The sequence below is a fragment of the Equus quagga genome, chromosome 10 (assembly GCF_021613505.1).
Source record: "Equus quagga isolate Etosha38 chromosome 10, UCLA_HA_Equagga_1.0, whole genome shotgun sequence".
Classification (NCBI taxonomy): domain Eukaryota; kingdom Metazoa; phylum Chordata; class Mammalia; order Perissodactyla; family Equidae; genus Equus; species Equus quagga.
This window is the reverse complement of record NC_060276.1, coordinates 92,146,970-92,171,657: the sequence shown is the minus strand read 5'-3', so window position 1 is coordinate 92,171,657 and position 24,688 is coordinate 92,146,970. Positions and strand designations below refer to the sequence as shown.

The window sequence follows — 24,688 nt, the reverse complement described above, 5'->3', positions numbered from 1 at the left end:
TAACATTTGGGGAAAACAATCAGCTAACCAAAAAGCTTAAATGGATAAATTTGGGAGTGAGATGTCCATAGGGGACTTTGAAAAACTTTACATATTCCTGGAAATCTAGAAAGGCTGTGTATATGCTCAGAAAAAAACTGAGAAGACTTTAAACTCTTATGTCTGACTAACCTCGAGGCATTGTGTAAACAGGAAGTAAAGGCTAATGTAGAGTTGTAAACTGTCTGGCTGAGTATGGAAGGCATGCCTGACATTCACACAGAGCCCCTCAACAAAGACTAGGAGACATTAGTTTCAGTCATTTAAGGAAATTTCTGATTATTAATCATTAACTGAATATGCTAACAGAGCAGAGACATTAGTGGCAACAAGTGACAAAGAATACAGACTTCACAGAATTAGTTCACAAAAGTCACTAAACAACAAATCCTGGGGAATGGGGAGAAATTGATTTCCAGAGTTTCTACATTATATTATTTAAAATGTCCAGTTTTCAACAAAACTCATGGGGCATACAAAGGAAGAAGAAAATATGACCCATCCAGAGGGAAAAAAGTGTCAGTAGAAACTATCCCTGAAGAAGCCCAGATGTTGGAGTTACTAAACAGACTTGAAATAAGCTATTTTAAATATATTCAAAGAACTAAATGAAAATATGAGAATAATGTCTCATCAATTAAAGAAAAAACATCAATAAAAAGAAATTCTCAAGTTGAAAAGTACAATAACTGAAATGAAAAACTCAGTAGAGGTGCTCAACATTAGATTTGAACAGGCAGAAGAAAGAATCAGTGGATTTGAAGACAGGTCAATTGAGATTATCCAGTTGAGCAGAAAGAAAAAAAATAGAAAAATGAACAGAGCCTGAGAGACCTTTGGGGCCCCACCAAACATACAACATATTCAAAATGGGAGTCCCAACAGGAGAGGAGAGAGAAAAAGGGTAAGAAAGAATATTTGAAGATATAATGGCTGAAAACGTCACGAATTTGATAAAATACATGAATCTACACATACAAGAAGCTGAGTGAATTCCAAGTAAGGTAAACTCAGATCATATCTAGACACATCATAATTAAACTGTCAAAAGCCAAAGACAAAACCTTGAAAGCAGCAAGAGAAGCAAATCATTACATACAAGAAGTCCTCAATACAGTTAATAGCTGATTTCTCATCAAAAGCCATGGAGACCACAAGGCAGTGGGATGATATATTCAAAGTGCTGAAAGAAAGACTGTCAACCAAGAATTTTAGATCCATCAACACTGTCCTCCAAAAATGAAGGAGAATGTAAGGCATTCTCAGATTAAAACAATAAAAACTGAGAGAATCTGTCAGTAGCAGACCTACCAATAAGATATATTAAAGGGAGTCCTTCAGACTGATATGAAAGGACCCTAGTCAGTTACTCAAATCCCCATGAACAAATAAAGGGCACCAGTAAATGTAAAACTATATAGGTAAATATATAAAAGCTAAGTGTATTTTTGTCTTTAACTCTTTTATTCTATCTGATTTAAGAGACAATTGCATAAAGCAGTAATTATAATTCTGTGATGATGGGGAGACAATGTATAAAGCTGTAATTTGTATGACAATAACAGCACAAAAGATGGGGAATGGAATGGAGATAAATTGGAGCAAAACTTTTGCATATTATTGTAATTAAGTTGATATTAATCTGAACTAGATTGTTTTAAGTTAAGAATTGTCATTGCTAGGGCAACCACTAAGAAAATAAGCCAAAAATATAGTAAAATAAATGACAGGGCAATGAAATGGTACACTAGAAAGTATATTTTAACACAAAAAAGGCAGTAGTGGAGGAATGGAAGAATAAGAAGACATAGGAGATATGGAAAATAAATAGCAAAATGGCAGGCATAAATCGTACTTATCGGTAATCACATTAAATGTAAATGGATTAAATACTTCAAATAAAAGGCAGAAATTGGCAGAATGGATGGAAAAACACGACCCAACTATATGCTGGCTACAACAGACATACTTTAGATTCAAAGTCACAAATAGGTTGAAAGTTTTAGGATGGAAAAACCATGCAAACAGTAACCACACGAGAGCTAGAGAAACTACTCTAATATCAGACAAAATATACTTTAAGACAAATTGTTGCTGGAGACAGAGAAGTGCATTTTATAATGATGAAAGTGTCAATCCATCAAGAAGATATAATGATTATAAACATACGCACCTAACAGAGCCCCAAAATACATGAAGCAAAAACTGAAAGAAGAACATATGTGATGGGAGGTACAGTTGTGGCCATCTTTAGAAAATATAATCTGCCATATCCATGTATATTAAAAACGGGAAAAATTACACTACTCTTAGGGTTCATGTTATCTTACTCCAGTAACTCTCATTTAGATATCTGTTTTGGAAATTAGTGAGATGATTACCCCTTAAATCCCAATTGTTTATTAAGCCCCAGTTAGTACCTAAAGCCTGAGGCAATACAGAGTGTATACAGTTCATATGGCTTTAAAAAGAAAGCATCCTTGTGTCTAGATTGGTCTTCTCTTGTATATCAGTCTGCCTTCCCCGACACACGGTTTAATTAACTAGGTATTGAGGACTGTATTGTATTGATAGCTAGGTATTGTTTTGATAACTAGCTATTGAGGGCTGTGGCTAATTGACTCACCTCCAAGTTATGGGGGGCAAATTTTTATGGTCTACCAGGAAGCTGAGGCTTCCTTCATTGGACATTTGCAATGCTGTTTTTCACCCAACAGTGGACATAGTCAATGTTGTAGTAGTGAACTGTCCCCACAAGAGGACAGTATATGTAAAAATGTACATTGATAGATGTGGTAGGCAGGTAGACAGACTTTCTAGAAGTGGCCCCCAAGATTCCAAGTTCCAGTATCGAGGCCCTCTAAGTGTAGTTAGATATCACCCCTGTGATTGCTTTGTTATATGACACAGTTGGGTCTTAAAAAAAAAAAAAAAAGGTTATCAGAGTGGGCCTAATCTAATCACTTGAGCCCTTAAAAGCAGAGAACTTTCTCCAGGTGGTGGTAGAAGAGGAGAGCAGAAGGGAATGTCAAAGAGATTCAAAACATGAGGATTCAACACACCATTACTAGCCTTGAAGATGGAGAAGACCAATTGATAAGAAATGTAGGTGGCCTCTAGGAGCTGAGGGGGACCCCTAGCTGACAGCCAGAAAGGGAATGCAGATCTCAGTCCTACACCTGCCAGGAAATGGATTCTGCCTACAACCTCAATGAGCTTTAGGTTGAAGCAGATTCTCCCCCAGAACCTCTAGATAGGAGCCCAGCCAGGCCAACACCTTAATTTTAGGTTTTGTGAGACCCAGAGCAGAGAACCCTCACGAGTTCGCCTGGACCTCTGACTTAGAGAATTGTGAGGGAAGGGTTGTTGGTATAAGCTGCTTAGCTTCTGGCAGTTTCTCACACAGCCATAGAAGATTAATACAGTGGATCAACAGAGTAGCGGTGTAAAATCCCATTATTGTCATCTTCCCATGGTCACATGAATGAGGTACACATGAGATGTTGCATATAGAGCACTAGAAAGATGTCTGTGGCAAGTGATGGGCATCAAAAATTCAGGAATTTCCCCAACACAAATAGAAAATCTACGGATTTAATGATTCTCCCATAAGTGATTTAGGTTTTCTTTATTGTTTGAAAACATTGTCTTCCATTATGGAAGGGGATTGGGCTATAATCCTGCCTGGAAGATAGATAGACTAAGGCAATATCTCTACACAAATGACTGGGGGGAATATGTGATAAGGGCCTCCCTGATCTATGTGCACACTTCCACTTTATTTTTACAGCAGTAAATGATGTTAAGCTGTATTTTCACTGAGGCTGTAGAAGTTAAAGGGCTTGTTTAGGGACTTTTTTTTTTTGCTGAGGAAGATTTGCCCTGTGCTAACATCTGTGCCAATCTTTTGTTTAGGGACATTTTTGAATGCATATTTTTGGAGACTTCTTTGGAAAGTGAGTAGAGAAATATTTAGGGATATCCGTTATTGTGAAATTTTCCCTCATTGAAAATGTGCCTGGACCAAGCAAAGGTTGATAAAGATCAAATTATTGGTCACTCTGCAGCCCCACTAAAGTAGAAAATCTTTCTGCTCACAGGTGCTGCATCTCGCCAATAGTAGCAGCCTCATTTTGCATCTTGGCACGAATCAACCCGTGGCTGGCTTTAAAATGCTTAAGCAAACATTTATTTTCCTTGAATTTTTCATTCATATTTCACCCTGTTGTTCATAGGATCAAATACTTTAAAGCTTTGGTTTGAATAGAAAGGAAACTTACAGGTACATGGATCTGAGTTTGATCCTTAACCCACAAAATAAGAATTTTCCATCTCTGTTGTTCATTCTCAATCTCTTTTTCTCCCCTCCCTCCGTCTCTCTCTCTTTCCCTCTCTCTCCTGCTCTTCCCTCCACCTCCTGTTTTTAATATGTATCCTTACGTCACCTTCATGCCAAAAGGCTTTAAACTGAGTGTAACTCTCACTTGGCCTTTTTCCCTTTTATCAACTAAGTTAAAGAATTTTCAAAGGTTATATATGATAAGTTACTGTGAAATAGTGAGGCAGACCTTTGGGTGATAATCCTTTCACCCAAAAGAGAGTTAAATTTTTGAACAGTTCATTTACTAGATTATACACCTATTCAAATAAGCCTACATTTACGCAAACATTTTTTGGCATGAAGTTTTTAAGAGATAACCTATTCTACAAGAAAATCAGTTTCATTACTAACAGGTTACTCTCTTAGATACATTTTTATTCATCAGGCTTAACTTCTTTCCACATTTTAGCTCCATAATCTTTATTCCTCCAGACTTCCACTTCTGTACTGGTTCTGATGTAGAAATTATCTGGGGAAAACGTCTTTATAGGATGAGGCAGGACCTAACTCAGGATGGAACCAGGAGAGTCTCGCTAAGAGTAGAACAGGAAGTGGATAGACTATTTAAGATTATTTTATGTGCCTTGTCATCCTAGGTACACTGGCCGAGTGCCATCAATTCTGCACATTAATGCAGTAAATCGAGTTAGAGAAGCCTGTATTCCAGAAGAAAATGCTCTAGTCTGAGATATCAGTCTGTGTAAAAGGTAAGATGTGCTACATTTCCAAAGCTTTGTGTTCAAAATTCTGTTTACCATGTTTCACCTGGGTCACAAACTCAATGCCTCTAGAGGCAAGACAGGTAGACAATGGAAGATGATGGTGACTATGATAAACAGGAGGTGTGTACCCTATCTTAAGGGGACAGCCATTCCCCAACCCCTTCCTAATGTTACCATGTAGATTTTGAGACCAGCGTTTCCTGACCCTGTGACTTTTTGAAAGGAAGCTGAAATATGGATTGTTTTATGTGAAATTTCCACATTTATAAGTGCTATTATTTCATAAAAATTAAAAATAATGATCAAGACAAACAAAACACTCCTGTAGCCTGGATTTAATCACTGCATCAGTTGGTGAACTTTGAAACCAAGGGCTCCTTATGATCTCATTTTCCTCATTCGTTCTCTCTCTCTCTCAGAAGGTGTACATGTTGAGTATACAAGCAAGAATTTTGAATGAAGAATAGGTACATAGTGGATGTTATAATTTGTACAAGGATGTAATCTTTGACATCAATATTAACCTAGTTGCATGAGCTGGGGCTGGTAAATTTATGGTAAGTCAACAATAGATACGTATGACCACTGTGTTTATTTTCCTATCTTCTAATTATGTTGTATGATGACTCTGGGGAGAGTTCTGATAGGCCGTAATCGGACACTGATAGGAAACTGACTAGGAAAACCTCATAAAACCCCACTAGAGGGTAATCGACAGAGTCTGGGGAAAGAAGTTATTCCTTGAGGTAGTTGTATCCATTTTCAAGGCTCTTTTCTGGAAATAAAACTTTAAGGAAGGATGCCACCTAAGAAGGGCTTACTGTAGAAGGATTTTCCTGTTCCTGCTGGCACTTCATGTGGTTGCCATAAATCACTGGTAGAATTAGAAGAATTTGTTGACTCAATAAATTGGAGTTTCTGTTTTAAATCAGGTGTACAATATATCATGCTCTGAAACAATATTTAAATAGAGTTTTACATTCACTAGGTTATTAAATGTAAGTGTCAGAGGGACCAGTAAAGCTCATCAACTTCATGGATTTCCTGCTACAAAGTCATGCTTACTGGGTTCGTTGCACAGCAGTAATTGGGACCAACTCTCCACTCCACCCAGCTGTGCTGAGACAGTCGCAGAGAGAAATGGAGAGCGGCTAATTACCGTTTTGTAGTGTAATGCATGAGCTACCACCTAAGATCCCTTACCCCTTTCTGATCATGGAATTGATCAGAATACATTAACGTTATGATGATTGAGGAGCAAAACCTAGATCTTTCTCATAAAAACTTTGGGAACCATAGCAGAGGTGGTCGGTACTGGGCCCACATCCCTTCAGTGCTCATCTCAGATTTAGAAGGTTGCTCGCTGCAAACACTTGCTACTCTCTGTCTGAGGACTTTTGTGCAGCTAAGCAGGCAAGCTCACCTTGTGAAGGCAAGGTCCCCAGAGGTAGCCTTCAACCAATCACAATTGGGGAGTTGGTAGATAAAAACACCCCAACTTCTTTGCTTCTCAACTGAGATATCTCTAAGATGTACTCACTGTTTCCCAGTGTTCTTCAGAAGGATTGAGCCCCAGTAGCCCACAGTGGTAGGTAACTGGCTCGAAAACATACCCTTTATTGGCTTTCTTGCCTTCCTTATCTCACTTCCCTACTTCCATACCAGTGTTTACTTCCCAAAGAAACTACTTGGACTCAAATCCTTGTCTCAGGATCTGCTGTTGGGGAAACCTAAACCAAGACAGGAACACTGAGCTAGTGCTTCAAAGTTCATTTTGACCAAATTTGTCATAGCACTAAAGAATATTAGTTTGCAGTTTAGGATCACTGTATAGCTTTAAAATGAAAGCCTATAAAAGACTTTCTGTAGCCTTTATACTTATTGATGTTAATAAAATGTGGTACATGAGTTTAGAGTACAGATCACTGTTGAACACGTTCAATGAGGTCTCTGGGATACAGAATTCCTACTTGATGGCAGGCGAGCTATTAGTGTAAGGTCTGCATGACCAAGGATGGATGCACAAACGCAATAATGTGGAACAGGTCCTTGGTACATAAAAGGAGCTGGCAAAATAAACCTCTGGGCCAACATCTGGCCTGCTGCCTGATTTTGTAAATAAAATGTTATTATAACACAGCCACGCTCATTTGTTTATGGATTGCCTATAGTTGCTTTTGTGCAACAACAGCAAAGTTGAGTAGTTGTGACAGAGATCACATGGCCCATAAAGCCATATGGTTCTTCTTGGGAATAATTTTCCACCGCGTGATAGAGAATACCTTATAGCACCTGTATAATATTTTAATCTAGTTTAGTTTTTTAAATTAGCCCGTAAGGCATCTAATTGGACATGGTTTGCTTGTTACCTCATATCGATGGGCAGCTTGATAATCTTGCACTGGGTGCATCTGCAATGACTTTAAAAAATAAGTGATGTGTAGCGACAGTGTGGAAATGTAGCACTGAGCGTGACTTGTTACTAATTGAAAGACAGAATGTTAATTTCTACAAGGCTAATAGATGTGGACATGATCTTACTTGTAAAGATGCAAAATGGTGATATGGTACAATGAACGCCTGGGAATGTGGATATATATGTGTATTTGTATCTATTTAATAACCGTTTTGAAAAACTCAAACCTATGGAATAATTAACAATGGTACAATAAACACTCATATATCTTTGACCTAGATTCACCAATGTTTTACATTTTACTGAATTCTTCTTATGTCTCTCTCAAGAATGAGGACGTTCTTTTTTATATAACTACAATACATTTATTAAATTCAAGAAATTTATCATGATACAATATAAGTATCTTGTATACAGTCTATTTTCACATTTCACCAAGTGTCCCGATTTTGTCCTTTATAGCGGAGCTTCTCCAGTGTTAGCATGCATCAGAATTACATGGCAGGCTTGTTAAAACGTAGATTCCTGGGCCCCATCTCCCAGAGATTCTGATATAGATGATTTGGGGTGGGCCCCAAGTATTTTCAATTATTACAAACTCTCAAGGTATCTGGTGAAAATGCTGCCAGCTTTATAGCATCCCCCAGTACACTTCCCACCGCGCCCCCACCCCGCCCCACCTAATCCAGGCTACTATTCAGGATCTTGTGTTACATTTAGTATCATGTTTCTTGACTCTTCCTTAAGCTGAAACAGTGTCTCAGTCTTGCCTTTCTTTGTTTTTCATGATCTTGACACTTTTGAAGCGAGCATGCTAGAATTTTTTTCCCCCGGTAGAGTATCTTTCAGTTTGAGTTTGCCTGATATTTTCTCATGATCAGATTTAGATAATGCATTTTGGGCAGAAATACTGAAGAAGTAGTGTTGATCGGTTTGTCCCCTTCATTGGTGATTTAACTTTGATCACTAGGTTAGGGTAGCATCTACCTGATTTCTCCTCTGTAAAGGTACCTTTTTTACTTTGTAATTAATAAGTAACCTGTGGGGACATACTTTGGTCCCAACAAACTTCCATCCAACGTATTTATGATTCTTGCCTGAATTATCACTACATTAGTTGATAAATGTTGATTTTCTAACTCCATCATTCCCTCCACATTTATTAGTTTTCATTTTATAGTAAAGAAGAGCTTTCCCTCCTTCTCCCTTATTTGCTTGTTTTTGTTTGTGGAATCGGTATAAACTAATGGTCTCATTTTATTCAATGGGTTATAATCCTTTTTTTTCATTATTCATTTTTGATGCTCAAATTGTCTCTGTTTTGACAAGTGCCAGCACTGGCTCCTGTATCCTTTTAACATGGCTCCATTTGCTTTTGAGCCCTCTAGAAACATAAATTATAAACTATTTCATTAATGTGTATATTTTGTCTGTCACTAAATACTTGCCGTGCCCTTAGTGTATCTCCAGTACTCTTTGGAGTCAAGAGGTGTGCAAGGGTAATATAAAACATACCTTCTTCCACCAAAGAACTAAAATCTCACTTAATATAGTAGCACTAACATAGATAAAGCAATTAGAGACTAATTTAAAATGGTGTATAATCCACTTCTAAGTTTATCTTTTATTTCTAGTTTATTTATTGCTTCCTTCTAAAGCTGATTCATACCACTTACAATAGCAACATATTTCATCATTGTGAAATAGGAAACAATCCTTGGTCTGTAGACAAGGCTTAGTCCTGTAATACCATACAGGAAAAAGTAAATTATTAAGATATACCTGAGATTCTCTCTCTGCCTTCAGTGTGTGAAATGCAAATTTTAATATAGTTAGACAAATAATTTCAGGTTTCAAAATGTCACATATCACATAAATTTTGTGGAGTGCTATCTGGTTTAGTAGATGTTTGGCTGGTTTTGTGGTTAGCTAGCTGAAGCTTGCAATCAGTTTGGTTTTTATACATTCCAACTTTATATAGTAGTCATTTAAGACTGTATCCTCTATATCTCTTATCACCTCTTTTGTATTTTTCATCCTTTTCTCCCTCTGTATTTCTTTCAGAATAGTTTCTTCTGATCTGTGTTCCAGAATTCTAACTCTCTCCCATTTTTTTCTAACGTCTAGTAACACTCATCCATTGAATTCTTCATATTGGCTATTGTAATTTTTCCTGTTCTAGAAATTTTCTGTATTTTTCAAATAGGCTTTATCACTTACAGTTTCCACTTCTCTCCTGAAAGTTTCAGTCTTGTCTTTTATGGCCATTACCATTGTAAACAGTCATTTTAAGATCTGCGTCTGATAATCCCAATAGCTGAAGGTCTGTGGCTGTTTCTATTGTCTGTTGTTCCTACTGGTTTTCAGTCATAAACAAGAGCCTGAATTATTTTTGTCTGAGGATCCACATCTCTGACAATGGCGCTGAAAGAATCAGTTTTTTCAGTAAATGTTAACTATTATCATTATTCTTACATATTCAGAGGAAAGAGAATCTCTAATTTTGCATGTAGGAAGTATTTGAAATGGCATTGAAAAATGTATTCATTAATTTATTCATCAGTTATTTTATTTGACAGATATATAATAAATGTGTGTTGAAAGAAATGATTTGAGCAACTGGTGGAGAAGGTGAGCTGAATCCCAAAAGGAAGGGTGGAATTGTAAAAGGTCAGACAAGAGGAATGGGTGTTGTAGAAACAGCCAAGGTAAGGCTGGGAATCAACATGATTTATATGAGGGATAATGGGAAGATCAACCTGGTTGAAATGTCCCACAGAAAAAGATAATAATCTACAGAAAAATAATGATCAAGTGTATTATCTTGTAATGTTCTGTAATTATCTTATATACATTGCCACTTCTGAGTTGTCTTCTCTCATTCCCGGCTCGGTCCTTCAATATTAAGCTGATTATGTGCACAATAATGCAGGTATCACATATCAACTAAACTAATGGGCTTTTTACGCCTGACATAGTAGATACCTCTTGAGTAGTCCGAAAGGCTCAATACCATTAAAGCCTTTAGCTGATGTGCCCTGTGTCTTTCATACACAGTGATAAGAATCTTGGAGAGCCATTTTATCTGAAGCTACTAAAGCAGTGATTCCCCAGCTTTAGCGTGCATTAGAGTCACCTGGACAGCTTGGTACAGTGCAGGTTGCCGAGCCTCATTCTGAGAGTTGTTGAATTCATAGGTCTGGAGTGGGTCCCCAGAATCTGCGTTTCTAACAAGTTCGCAGGTGATGCTCATCCTTCTGGTCCAGGGCCACTGTGAGAAACACTGTACTGATGACATCGAGCCATAGCAAGTACTGAACTGTTTTAGAATTTGATCATGTCTTCTTTTGGTAGAATAATTTTCTGAAAACTATATTTAGTTGCCCCTCCTACCCATGGATGTCAGTGATTTGAAATAACTTATAGGAAGGAAAAGCTCTTTTCATTTATATTTTATCCTAGCCATTTCCTTACTGTGATTTTGATTTTCTGGCTGTTAAGGTTAACTGTTTGGGGAGGCTTAAGCTATCATTAAACTTGATTAGTGGCATACATTTTCTAATATTTCAGAGAAATCCCATTGCATTATTCATAAATCTGAAAGGGTTGAGTGGGAGTTTTTCTACAAGTAACTTTTATATTAATAGGCCTTTCATAAATGTAAGCATGAATTCTTTCATCAGTACATTCTTGCTGTTCATTATATATCAACATTTTAAATAAAATACGTATGCAAATTTTATGGCACCTTTTCCTTTGTGATCATACATCTTTTTAAAGGCGATACACATCATTTCAGATTCCTGTTAATTTTACCTGCTGTCACCTCCTACCTAAGTGAGTCACTCCAAGCATTACATGCCACTTCTCCTGACAAGTAACTGAAAGTTGAAATAATTTTCACATATTCTGTATCATTCTTCCCTCATGGTTCTTTAATGCATTATGGGCAGGTAATTACTTTGATGAGAAGAATTAGTGGGAGGATGTTCAAACTGCGGGGCACCCAGCTCATCCACTCACCTCCAGTCTTCTCTGTAAGTTCTGGGCTGTGCTGTCCACTTCCTCGTTGCTGGACTCACTTTATTGCTTTCCTCAAATAAACCTAACATAAGGCTTGTATGTGTGGCAGACTTCTAAATCTTGGTAATAACAAGGAAGGGAAAAGATGGTGACAGCCCAGCCCGATACCACAAAGAACTTAATACTGAATATCACACCACTGTGTTCTCAATTCCTTGGTTATGCCCTGACACAGGGAATTTCCCCTTAGGCCTCCATATGGGTTACATCCAGGCCCCTTCCTCTCCCTTTCCTCGGCTGACATCTCTACTTCCCTTCTCGCTGGCTTCTCTCTCTCAGCCACCTTAATCTCTCTCACTCTATTTCATGGAGTAATTCAGCTCTCTTTTCTGGCTCTTGTCCATGTAAACTTGGGGCAAGTGTCCTCACATTTCTCCATTAAAAAGCTAGTCAAGGGCCATCATCAAAATATTTTTCTAAACAAGCCACCTACCTCTGAGGGATTTAGATCATTGCCCTAGAGAGGAAGAAGTGGCTGTAGTGAGTATTCTTTTAAGTACCATTTTTTCCCTGCCACATTTGTTAAAGGAAGGACAATAGGGCTGTTTGCTGCTGAAAATATTTTTGTGGATAGGCACAAGTTTGGAAAAGAAAACTAAGGTGAATTAGAAAGTGCACTGCTGGCTTAGAAGTCAGATTCGTCATCTTAGCTCTACTTTTCTTTGGCAGTGCAGCCTTCAAGAAGCCACTTCATAGCCTGTGTTTCTTTTCTTTTCTTTTTTTTTTTTTTAAATATTTTTATTTTTCCTTTTTCCCCTGAAAGTGCCCCTGGTACATGGTTGTGTATTTTTAGTCGTGGGTCCTTCCAGTTGTGGCATGTGGGATGCCACCTCAGCATGGCCTGATGAGCGCTGCCATGTCTGCACCCAGGATCCGAACCGGCGAAACCCTGGGCAGCTGCAGCGGAGTGCGTGAACTTAACCGCTCTGCCACGGGACTGGCCCCCCGTGTTTCTTTTTAAATTGAAGGAGTTGGGTCAGTATTCTTCAAGCTTAAGCAGAAACCTAAAGGAGAGAGACAAAAACATTTCACAATGGTTCCTGTTGAAGCAGGGAAGGAGCCCAGACCCACCCCCTTAATTCTTCCACCTCCATGGCCCCGTGAGCTGCCTCACAGCACAGTTCTGAAAACAGTGATCTAGATGGTTTTCATCCACAGTTGTTCCTTGCTTTTCTGGAGTTTCTGACTAGAATTCATAGTTTACTATAAATGCTCCTTGTAAGTAGAATGAAGGTAGATAGATGGAAGCTTGAGAGAACAACTCTCCATGGCCTGGTATAGCTGAGGAATTTTGGAGTTGTCTGATGTTCAGTCATGAGTTGTTTGTGGCCTTGGGCTAAGCTGTAACCAAACCTCTTTTCTGCCCATGCTATGTATTACCAATATTTACAAGTCTGTCACAAGTCTGGCCTATTTTAGCAAAGGTGCCTCTGTTGAAAAATATTTTTCTAGAAAAAGAGACTGGGGGTCATTTTGATTGAAATTTGACCTTTGGTATTTGATGATAATTGATTAACGTGTTGATTGTCTTAAGAACCCTGTACAATGAATCACGTACTTGCAGAAACCCATTTCACTAGCAAGTGACTCCATGAAGAAAGCAGCAATCACTCAAACCTCTGTAACAGGGCTTGATCACGTACCACAGAACTGCCCAATCCCTCAGGCACTTGATTCCCATTCACCTGAGCACGACAGTCTCCTGCACTTGCCAGAGACCCATGCCAAGTGGGCACACGGGGCAAAGAATGAAGTGTCACTCCATGGGTGAAGGCACAAATGAAAGTGAGCAAATGCCCCCAGGGACAATTCTCAACCAATGGTGTCTAAGAGTAGATAGATTAATGTCCTAGCCAACTCAGCATTTGGTGATAGCATCTTGAGGCATGTTCCTTGCACTTTCTCATAGTATCCCCAGAGGGAGTGAGTCCTATTTCCCCACAGCAGTAATATACATTTGGTTTTCTTTCTTCCTCCTCTTGTCCCACTTTCTCTACTCCCTCACTTTTGCATCCTGGCATTACCTTGCAAATAGTCGTCCTCCCCCAGTCCTTGTCTCAGGATCTACTTTGGGGAGAACCCAAATTAAACTTTCAGTGCTGTTACAATTTCCGGAACTAAGTATTAAATAGATATTACCCTATCTATTTTGAATTCTGCAACCACTCCTAATTTTATATACGTGCTCTTGTTCCAGCAAATCGTATTGTGTTCTTGATGGCACAAGCTGAAGAGAAGCATGATGTGGGTAATTCTGTTTTTAAAATAACTATAAGTTGATGTGGATATGAATTATATGATTTTTTTTAAAGATTTTATTTTTCCTTTTTCTCCCAAAGCCCCCTGGTACAAAGTTGTGTATTTTTAGTTATGGGTCCTTCTAGTTGTGGCATGTGGGATGCCGCCTCAGCATGGCCTGATGAGCGGTGCCATGTCTGCCCCCAGGATTCGAACCGGCGAAACCCTGGGCCACTGAAGCAGAGTGCGCGAACTTAACCACTTGGCCACAGGGCTGGCCCCTGAATTATATGATTTTAAAATTTACCATTTTAGATCCTGGAGCCAATTTGTTGAGGTTTTTTAATTCAGTAGAATTAAAATTATGATGCAGCTTTATTTTTACCAGTTAACTGTCCCCCAACTGTGTCAAAATTCCTTTCCCATAGATCAGATACTACCTTTGTGATATCTTAGCCAGATTCCATGCTCTCCTCTTACTCTGCATTCCTGGAAAGAATCATTTCATTTCAGAAAATTATTTCCTCCCTATTGGGAGGAGAGAAAATCATCTGTCTTCATGAACATTCCATAGAAGACTGGCAACCTTCTCCCTTCTGCATATTCTTCCAATATTGACCGGGAGAGCAGGGAGGTGTTGGTCGATGGTAAGGGTGGTACTGTCATGGTGTCCCTCAGTAGACCTAAAAGGAGGAGGCTGGCCTCCACTGTTGTTGGCTCACTGGTGGTTCAATGAACTTAGAGTGTGTTTTCAAGCCTGGGCCTTAAAATCCCATCTGCATCCTGTTGTGACATGTTTACTCAGACTAACAGTAAACTAATTTGTACTTCCTGAGTTCACATCAACAAGCCTGTTATTAGGATATGTCAACTGGAGTTTTAGAGATTTATTAGGTATGATTTACTCATGAATCATTGAGAGTTGGCTGAAAATAAGGGGGAATAACAAAATCGGAGGCATCAAAAATCGTGGCTAGGGTAAAACCACTGTTGATATTAGTGCTGAGAACTACAAACAGGAAAAGATTAAATTCAAGGATATTAAAGATTAAAAAATTAAATTGTAAAATGCTTGAACCACGGACTTACTTGAGGGATGATGGACAGAAAAGTTATGTTAGTAACAGCAGTACCTAATAATTGAACGTGGAGGAAGCACAACAAATTCAGCCAGGAGAGTCCTTACAGGCTTAGGTTCTCTGTGATGTTTGGACCATTAGGATTGGGCCCAGAAGACATACAAGAGGGAAAGATCACTTTTATTCACATAAAATTGATCTCTTTCCTCTTTCTTCAAACAATTCCATCTCAATCATTGTGTCACAAGCTATTCTGCCAAAAGTAGCTTTTGGTGTTGTAGAATTTTCTAGGTAGTGGCTACTTTTTTGCCCAGTCAGTCCCCTCTTCATCGCTCCGTTGTCCTAGTCCCTCTTCTGTCCCACTTCCCTTTCTCCCTCCTCTCCTTCACTCCTTCCTTCACTTCACTGCCTCTTCCTCCTCCCTCATTCCTCAGGGGCTAAATTGGCTGTCTTACTTTTTTACAATGTTCACCCTTTCCTTGATAATCTCTGGTCAATCAGCTTCACTCTTGTTTGCTTTGTGAACTTTGTTTTGTGATTGTTCTGTGCATCAAAGGACATTTCTCCTTTCCTTCAGAGAATTGTGTCATTTTAACTGGGCTTTACGTCTTTTTGTTTCGTAGGACACTTCTGAAGAATACACCTATTTTGGGCATGTGTGTTGGTTACTCTTTCCTGTTTGGTAGAAGCAGCAGAAAGTGCAGAGATTTGGCAGATAGATTTGGGTGTAGATTCTGATTTTCTCATTTTGTAACCTTGGTCAAGTTACTTATCTGTTCTTTATTTAGTTTCCTTACTGTAAGTGAGGGTAATAATAACTGCCTCCATAGATTGTTAGAATTAAATAAGATGATCTATTTATTTGTTAACACTTTAGTTTGAAAATTTTAATTTTCTTCTCTGTTCCCACTCCATCTTCCATTTCTTTTTCTGATATTTTTATAGATTTTCAAACTGGGTCAAGGTACCAAATGACCCAGTTAATTCAAGTCCAAATGCACAAGGTTCCAAATCTTCTTCTCTTAGAGTTTCATTTTTTTCAGCTGAGGGAACATTTTTAAGTAGGCAAGTCTTACTCCAAGAAGTTTCTGAATTATCTGGATTTCTTTACTTATTTTCTTGTACTTATTTCATTTAAATCCTGAATAATTTCTTCTAATTTCATCCTATTATCAAGCAACGTAAGGGACAATAATGACAGGAAAACTCATGTAAGAGACTAGTAACGGTTAACAAGAGGTATGACATGAACTGCTTTTGTTTACTAGAAATATTAGTTGTTATTCTGGAATTGTAGAGTCCAAAAGCAGCACTGGAATCAATTCTCTGCATTAGTTTCATATATCATTTTGACTAAATGCTGATTCCCTAGGTTTAGTGCTTCTCACCCTGACAGTACTTCATAAAGTATCTGACCTTTCTCCAGTTCACACAGGAGTCTTGATACTTTTCCTTTTAGATTAAAAATATCCTCTGAGGGCTAGGTGTGTTGGAGTTGTGAAGCATGAAGTGAATTCCTGTGGAATTCATTCAGAGAGATTTTCGTGTTTTGCCTTCATCTGTTCCATGGACATTTATAACATTTCTGAAGTGAAAATAAACACATGAACAAGACAGCCTCTAGCCACCCAGAATTCATAGTTGAATAGGAGAGAGAGATTTGCAAACAATCGCAGCCTCAATTTATTTGTTGCTATTCCTTTTTCATATGTGAACCCTTAACATCTGTGTTCAGTCTCAGGCAAGTTATCTGGCATAGTGTGCACATTTATTTCACTCCCCAGAAACTATTTCCGGTCCCTTTCTTCTCTGGCCCACCTCCACTGTGGAAGTTGAAAAAGCCTGAGATTCACTTTGCTATTCTCCTTTGTCAGTGAGATATAAGGGAAATTCTTCTGGGGCTTTATGGAAAGTCTATACCTTCTGATAAAAGGAACAAGGTATGTGGAGGAGAAAGACCTGTTTCAGTTTAATTTCTATCACATCCTGCCTTTGAATGTTTTCTTGTTATTGTGATGCTTGGAGCTGGGAAAGTCATCTTGCAATCATGAAGCAACGAGCCGGTGGACCAAATCCCATATGCTTAGTATGGTCAAACATAATACAAAGCCTAGATCTTCGATGACATGGAAGAGCCACCAAACCAACCTGATACTGCTCTACCTCCAGTGGTTTATGTCACTGTAGTTTGTTTATTATTATTGTTGTTGATGATATCACTGTTACTTGCTGCCCAAAGCATTCCTCATTGATCAATCTGGAAAGAGTAACTTATCCTGCCATGAGTGTTTCAGCCTTAATCAGCTTAATTTCTCAGACCTTGCAAGGCATGGGCAGAACAGGTACATTTTGACTGTGGTTAAGGGTAGAATATGAAAGAGGCAAAATAAAAAATGATCACCACAATGAGGGAAGGTTGTTGGGCACCAGGCAAGAAATGATATCTTAAGGACAAAGAGAAGAAGAATGGAATGCAGAGTACAAATTTTGCCTCTACAATTGCACCTGGAGTGATCCTGGGTACAACATTGAAAAAGAAAGATCGTGTTTAGTTTGTAATTTATTCTATGCCACTTATTATCATAATTACATGTGAACTGTGGCCGATTTTTAATTCCATGCTGGGTCCATCCTCTAGTATAGATGGTAGTTTAAATATTTAGAGCATAAAAATAAAAAACATGAGTGGTGATTTTATCCCTTGCTATTTTGGCCTATTGATTATTCAGAATCGCAACTGGGTTGATCATATCATTATCTTGTCTTCACATCGCTGATGTCAAATCTACTAAAAGAGCCGAGGTGAATAAATGGATTATTTCAGTAGTAATTTTTGAATCATATGTATTAATAGCAGGGAAAATGATATAATTTGAGATTAGGAGGAGAGAATATCAGAAGAGTGTTGTAATAAACATTATAAATTTGTTTTATGTATTTTATAAAACCATTTGCTCGTTCCTTCACTCACTTATTAAATATTTATTGAGCACCTCGTATGTGTCAGGGTCTGCTGTAGGGCAAGACTCTCAAATTAAAACATGAGTAAGACAGTCAGCCCTCAAAAAGCCAGTGGGAGAGAGAGATTGATAGGTCATTATAGTGTGAGTAAGTACACATAAATATGTATTGCATATTATGGGGAGCACAGAGGAGAAACTCATGATCTGAGGTAGAGAGGGAGCCAGGGCATACTTTCTGGAGAGATATTAGGCAACTGTAAGCAGTATTGCTATAGTGTAAGTTGCAAGGCACGAGTGGGCAGAGAGGTATACATAATACATAAGCTAGGGCCAGACCATAAAGGTCCTGCTTAATATGTTAAGGAAGTTTGACTTTGTTCTGTAGGTGATGAGGACTCATTGAAGAGTTTTTAGCAGAGGAGAGAAGAAATAAAATAGGGAGAAATGGTTAAAGTTCCTTATAGAAGGATCCTTTGGTGGCTATGTGGATCACATATTTAGAGAGGACAGGACTAGCAGCAAGGAAAACAGGTAAATCTATTGCAGTAGTCCAGGATCAAGGGTCTGAACCAGGGCAGTGGCAGCAGGAATAGAGAGGGGCTCTCGATTGAAGAAATGTTTAAAACACAGATTTGAAAGACCTAAGGAGTATTGGAATGTGAAGGTCAGAGTGAGGAGGAAGAATCAAGGATGAATTTAGATTTCTACTTTGGGTGAATTCCGTGCTACCAACTAAGACAGAGAGGGGAATTGTGTCGATCAGCTAATGTTTCATAACAAACCACTGCAAAACTCAGTAACTTAAAACAACAATTACTCTCCCTCATCCTTCTGCCATTTGGTTGGGATTAACTGTTCCAGGCTGGGTTTGTTTGGACTTGGCTCCAAGTCGCAGATTGAGTCCAGTTTTTGCTGACCCAACTTTAGTCCTTCTTGGACCTATGGATCAGCCAAGGAATGTTCTTTTAATGGCAAGGACAGAAGCACAAAGAGCCCACGTTCAACCATACAAGTATATGTCAAACCCCTGCTTGGGTTATATGCTTTAACATTCAACTGGGCAAAGCAAACCATATGGGTAAGCTCAAAGTCAAGGTGTAGGGAAGTATATCTCTAGTGGGAGGAACTTCAAAGTCGTGGCAGAGGGCATGGATACAGAGAGGGGTGAACAATTTGGACTGATAATTCAACACTATGATGGCTATGTGGATGATGGATTTGAGGAGGACAAAACTGGATGTTAGGAGGCTATTGCTGTGTTTCGGAGGTGATAAGAGTCCAGGACCATGGCGGTAGGAAAGGAGAGGAAATGGTAGATTCAAGAAATGTTCAAAGACTGGAGATTGCTGTAACATGGAGGCCAGATTCAGGGGGAAGAGTGAAGGATGACTCTGGGCTCCTAGTTTGTCTGATTGAGATACAGGAGGAATGATGATGGGGACAGTTTAGGAAACATTGAGTTTGAGGTGGAGTGATCATGCACTTTATCATCCAAGCCAGGACACTTTTGAGAATGTGAAAAGAGTGCTAGTAATAATTATGCCACAAGAGTAAACCTATCCTGAGACTGACCTCAGGAAAACTGGTTGATAGTCACTCTACGGTGAGTAATCAGGGTGAAGTTGTTTAACATCATGTTGATACTTGAGTGTGAAACATGGCAGAGAGATCTGGTCTGGCAAGATAGTCTTAGGAGTCATCAGCACATAGTTAAAAGTTTGAAAGCATGAGCCTGGTTGAAATCATCCAAAGAAACATATATAGAGAAAAATAAGTAGACTGAGGATAGAAAGCTGTAATAGATCATGGATCGAGAACTTGAGAAGATGAGAACAAATAAGAATTTGACTTAAACCAGGAGAATTTAATGGATCAAATCATCTCTCAAGACAGGGTCAGGATCAGGCTTTGGGTGTAACTGAAACCAGGAACTTGAACACTGTTGAGTCTTTTTTTCTTCAGACTCTCTCTATATGTTGGTTTTCTCTCAGGCTGAGTGAGCCCTTGAGGCTAGCGCTGTGGTCTCAGGCAGCTCCAGACTTATATTCTTTTAGCTGAAAAACCAGGAAGAAAAGAGCTTTTCCCTGATAGCTCCAAATGCAAAATAATCCTGGAGGGAGACTCTGATTGGCCAGGTATAAGTCACATGCCCATCCCTGTACCAATCACTGTGGCCAAGTGCTATGATTGGCAGCCCCACCAGAACCATAAAGAGAGGTATCTTGTTATCAGAAGAATAAAGGAAGATGCACTGGGCAGAAAGAAACAGCTGATGTCTTCCACAATAGAGATCGGAGAGTATTATAGAGGCACAAAGATCAAGGGAGCAAGAAGTTTTAAGAAAGAGGAATTCAATACAACTTTAAATGCAGTAAACAAGTGCGATAATATAAAGACTGACCTAGTCCTATTGTGTTTGACACTTGAGGTTCATTAGAGTAGTTAGAGGAGAGCAGTGGGGTAAAAATCAGATTGTAGCAATTTGAGAAGTGACTGGGAGGTGGGTTGGACACAAAAAGTATAGGCAAGCATTTCAATAAATTTAGTAGCTGTAAGGAGAGACAAAGTGTATAGCAGATTGAGGACAGTGTGTACATATTTTAGAGTTATTTATAGGCCAGGGTTTAGGAATAAGTGACATTGGAGAGATTCAAGATAAAAAGCGTGTTTGCTGGAACAAGGTTGTGGAGAAGAGATGAGGGGATGAGGTCAAGGACAAAGAGGTAAAGGGATTGGATCTGAAAAGGAGGAAGGACATTTGGTCCCCCAAACCTAATGAGGAGGTACAGCTGAGTGTGGGCATAGATAAGTTAAAGAAAGGGAAGTATGTTGAGAGAGGGAAGGCTGTCTGCTGAGAGGGAGGACGTTAGGGCCTGTGTAACGATCATGAGGAGATAACTGGAAAAGTCGTTGAAGGCACTGGCTGCAGGAACTGACCAGAGGAGGAAAAGGGTTCACAGGAGATTCTGAGGCCTAACTGATTTGTGGACCGTGAGTCTGTTAGGGTTGTGTGATTTTTCTCCACTCCTCCTGGATGTGGACATGAAGAAGGCAGATGGATCCAGGGTTGGCATTTTAATGAGTTCACATAAATGGAGACAAGATGTTCTCCTCAAGGAAATATACAATTTTAGAGGCAAATACAAGATTCTAAGGAAAAATAAGAACAAGAAGAGAGCTTCGTTTTATTCTGGTATTTTGTCATGGTAATGGTAGACCTCTCCATTTGATTACATTATGGTTTATCTTTGCTTTCAATTTCTGTTGTGATGAAGAGTTTGTATTTCTCCGTGGTGGAATAAATTGAACCTTAGCAGATGTTTCCCCATTTGCAAAGCTGATTTCATGTAGTGTGTTTCATGTTGTGTTATGTTTCTGATAGCTATCATTTTCCTCCTCGACCCTTACCACACACACCAATGTGGACATTCTAGCAACATCATGTGCAAAGCCCTGTTGGTCAGTCACTATGAAGCTATATGGAGTTGATAAAGTACGTATAACCAGTTAAGTGTAAAAACGTAACTTCAGGTTTCCAAGTTTCAAGTCTGTTATGCCATATGAGAAAAAGAGATTTATCAAAAATGTAACAAACCTTTATTTAGTGATATAAAAAGTCTTAGAGTTATTGCAACAAAGTCTTATCAATAGCTGGAAATATTTTGTGGCATAGTGTAAAGAACACAGAATCCCTTTATCACAAATGCAATATGCGATCCAGGGCAAATGAGTTTTCCCCTATCTGTGAAATTGGCGTTACAGTTCCTTATACACCTCACAGTGTGGTTATAAAAGAATCAATAAGAGAATGTGACAAAAACCTTTTAAAAATAATAAATGGGATTATAATTTATTGAGTAATATGTTTTTGTTGACATTGCGTTTATATCCATTTGGCACCACAGAATGGATTATTTAGAAAGTGTTGATTACACATTGGTGTCTTTCCAGGGAACTTGTAACAATAGTACAAATGGTTACCCACTGTATGTAAATTTGTTTAAAAGTATCGAAATTCTCCGTACTTCTTTTAATTTATGTAACAGATTTTAAGAGTCCAAAGGCAAGGTTTCAAACTATTTACGGTATTTGAAAAATTAATGAGGTGAATGACTTGAATTATCTGCCAACACCATCTGTATCTCTTTATCCTAGAAGCATATAATTAGACTGACGTCTTTTACTTGTTTCTGTCCTTATTGTTAGGATTAAGAGATGACAGCCTTGAATTTTTTAAGTACGAGGGAATTTCTCATGTCTTCTTAGTTGGGACTCACCATTAGCCAGTGATTTCCTGACTAATAGATATAGGGGAGGTCTTAGAGCTTAACTAAGTGAATTTATGATTACCTTTCCCCAAAGGATTCTGTGAATTGGCTCAATTGCTATTTCATACCTTGGGACTCAAGTTCAAGGTCAGGTTTTGATAAAGACCCCTTCACTCTCCTACACTGAATCTGAAGCTTGCAAACTGAGCCTTCGTATGTTTTGGAGCTTTTTGGGTGTCGCCACAATGTGATTATGAGAGGAATAGGAGACAAATGCAGAATTCAGTCATTTACTTGTGGCCTGTTTCCCATGATGAACCATATTAAAAATAAACATGTGGGGCTGGCCCAGTGGCATGGTGGTTAAGTTCACCTGCTCTGCTTCCATGGCCTGGGATTCGCAGGTTCGGATCCTGGGTGCAGACCTAGCACGACTCATCAAGCCATGCTGTGGTGGTGTCCCACATAAAATAGAGGAAGATTGGCACAGATGTTAGCTCAGTGATGATCTTCCTTAAGCAAAAAGAAAAAAAAGGAAGATTGGCGATAGATGTTAGCTCAGGGCTGATCTTACACACACACACAGACGCACACACAGACGCACACACAGACACACAGACAGACAGACACACACACACACACACACACACACACGTACGTTTTACTGATTCTCCTAAGCCAGTTCTACTGGTTGAACTGTGTGGGAGAGAGACAAAATATGACTGTTTGGAATAATGTTACAATCCCAAATCAGACATGTTGTTTAACATATAGTCTCGGTTTAAGACCCAGGAGAAGAAATTATATGATTGTAGCTAGAGAGCTTAGAGTCACTGGTTCTTGTTTGTGCTCCATATAATTTGGGGCACTTTCCTGAAAATCTGTGCTTAAAGCAAATCATTTTAAATGGAATTGAGAAGTTTACTATTAAAGTAAATTGAGTGTGGAACTTTCTATGAAGTATATAATCACTTAATGTGCATGTCTAAATTTTCATATATCAGGTTTTATTAAGTTTTTTATTTATATATGTAATTTAAGTTAAGGTACATCTATTATCATTATTATTATATTTGAGTTAGAAGAATTTCTTTTCTCTAAAGAATAGCACATAAATTTCTTGTTTTTTTAAGGAAGGCTATTTACACTGAATTACTCACAGCCAGCTTGATGGTAATCTTGACTGTCTGTTTCTTTTTAAAGAATTGCAATGTCTTAAAGGTTCGGTGCACTAAAATTTGCATTTTTAAGAAAATCTGACAGTTTAATAGTTTCTTCGTATGGAACTTGTAAAGGATAACTTTTTTAAAAAATAAGCTTTATTAAGGTATAACTTACATACAATAAAATGTACCAAGTTAAATGTACCATTTCATACAATTTAAATTGTATAATTTTGCTGAGTTTTGACAAATGTAAGGAGTTTTTCCATCACCACAAACAAGTTATAGAAAGTTTCCATTACTTCGAAAAGGTCCTTCTTGCCAATTTGCAGTCAATCCTCTTTCCCAAGCCCCTGGTAACTACTGATTTGCTTTCTTTCATCATAATTTTGCCTTTTCTAGAATTTCATATATGTAGGTAGAATCATACTGTATGTGATCTTTTGTGTCTGACTCCTTTCACTTTGTATAATGCCTTTGAGATTCATCCATATTGTTACTTGTGTAAGTAGTTTGTCCCTTTTTATTACTGAATAGTATTCTATTATATAGATATATTACAACATGTTTTATTTATTCACCAGTTGATGGGCATTTGGGTTGTTCACAGTTTGGATCTATTATGAATAACACTGTTGTGATCATTTAAATACAAGTATTTCTGTGGATGTGTATTTTCATTTCTCTTAAACAAATACCTGCTAATGGGATTCTGTATCATATGGTAACCATAAGATTTAGCACTAAGAGAAACAGCCAAATTGTTTTCTGAAGTGGCTGTACCATTTGTTATTCCCAACAGCAATGTATAAGAATTCAGTTGCTAGCATATGGTATGGTCAGTCTTTTTAATTTTAGCCATTCCTACAGGTGTGTAGTAGCATCACATTATGGTTCTGATTTGTTTTTCCATAATGAAAAATGCTGTTAAGAATATTGTCATGTGCTCATTGGCCATACACATAGCTTCAGTGAAGCAATTGTTCAAACCTTTTGCCCATTTTTGAAAGTTTGTCTTCTTATTATTGAGTTGTAAGATTTCTTTTGTTTTACATGTTCTGGCTATGAATCCTTTACCAGATATGTGTTTTGCAAATATTTTCCTCCAGTGTGGCTTCCATCTTCCTAAGACTAGAAGTTTTTGATTTTGATGAGGTTCATTTTATTGATGTTTTTTCTTTTGTGGTTCATGTTTTTTGTGTCCTAAGAACTCTGCCTAACCCAAAGTCCCAAAGGTTTTCTCCTGTGTGTTCTTCTAGAAATGTTATAATTTTAGGTCTATGACTCATTTTGAGTTAACTTTTGTGTATAGTGTAATGTAAAGTTTGAGGTTAAG

The 24,688-nt window shown here is 38.3% G+C and overlaps 1 protein-coding gene across 3 annotated transcripts in view; it reads left to right on the top strand.

Annotated features, from left to right (window-relative positions):
• The window catches only part of SYTL5 (synaptotagmin like 5), a 261,691-nt gene that overhangs the window by 26,316 nt on the left and 210,687 nt on the right, over nucleotides 1-24,688 (top strand). Inside the window, exon 1 of one of the 3 annotated variants that reach the window (XM_046673688.1) lies at nucleotides 5,080-5,127. The exons of the other annotated variants lie outside the window; for them this stretch is intronic. The gene's annotated coding sequence lies outside the window, so the exon portion shown is untranslated. Of the gene's footprint in view, nucleotides 1-5,079; nucleotides 5,128-24,688 lie in introns of those variants that run through there. 3 annotated transcript variants of the gene reach the window in all.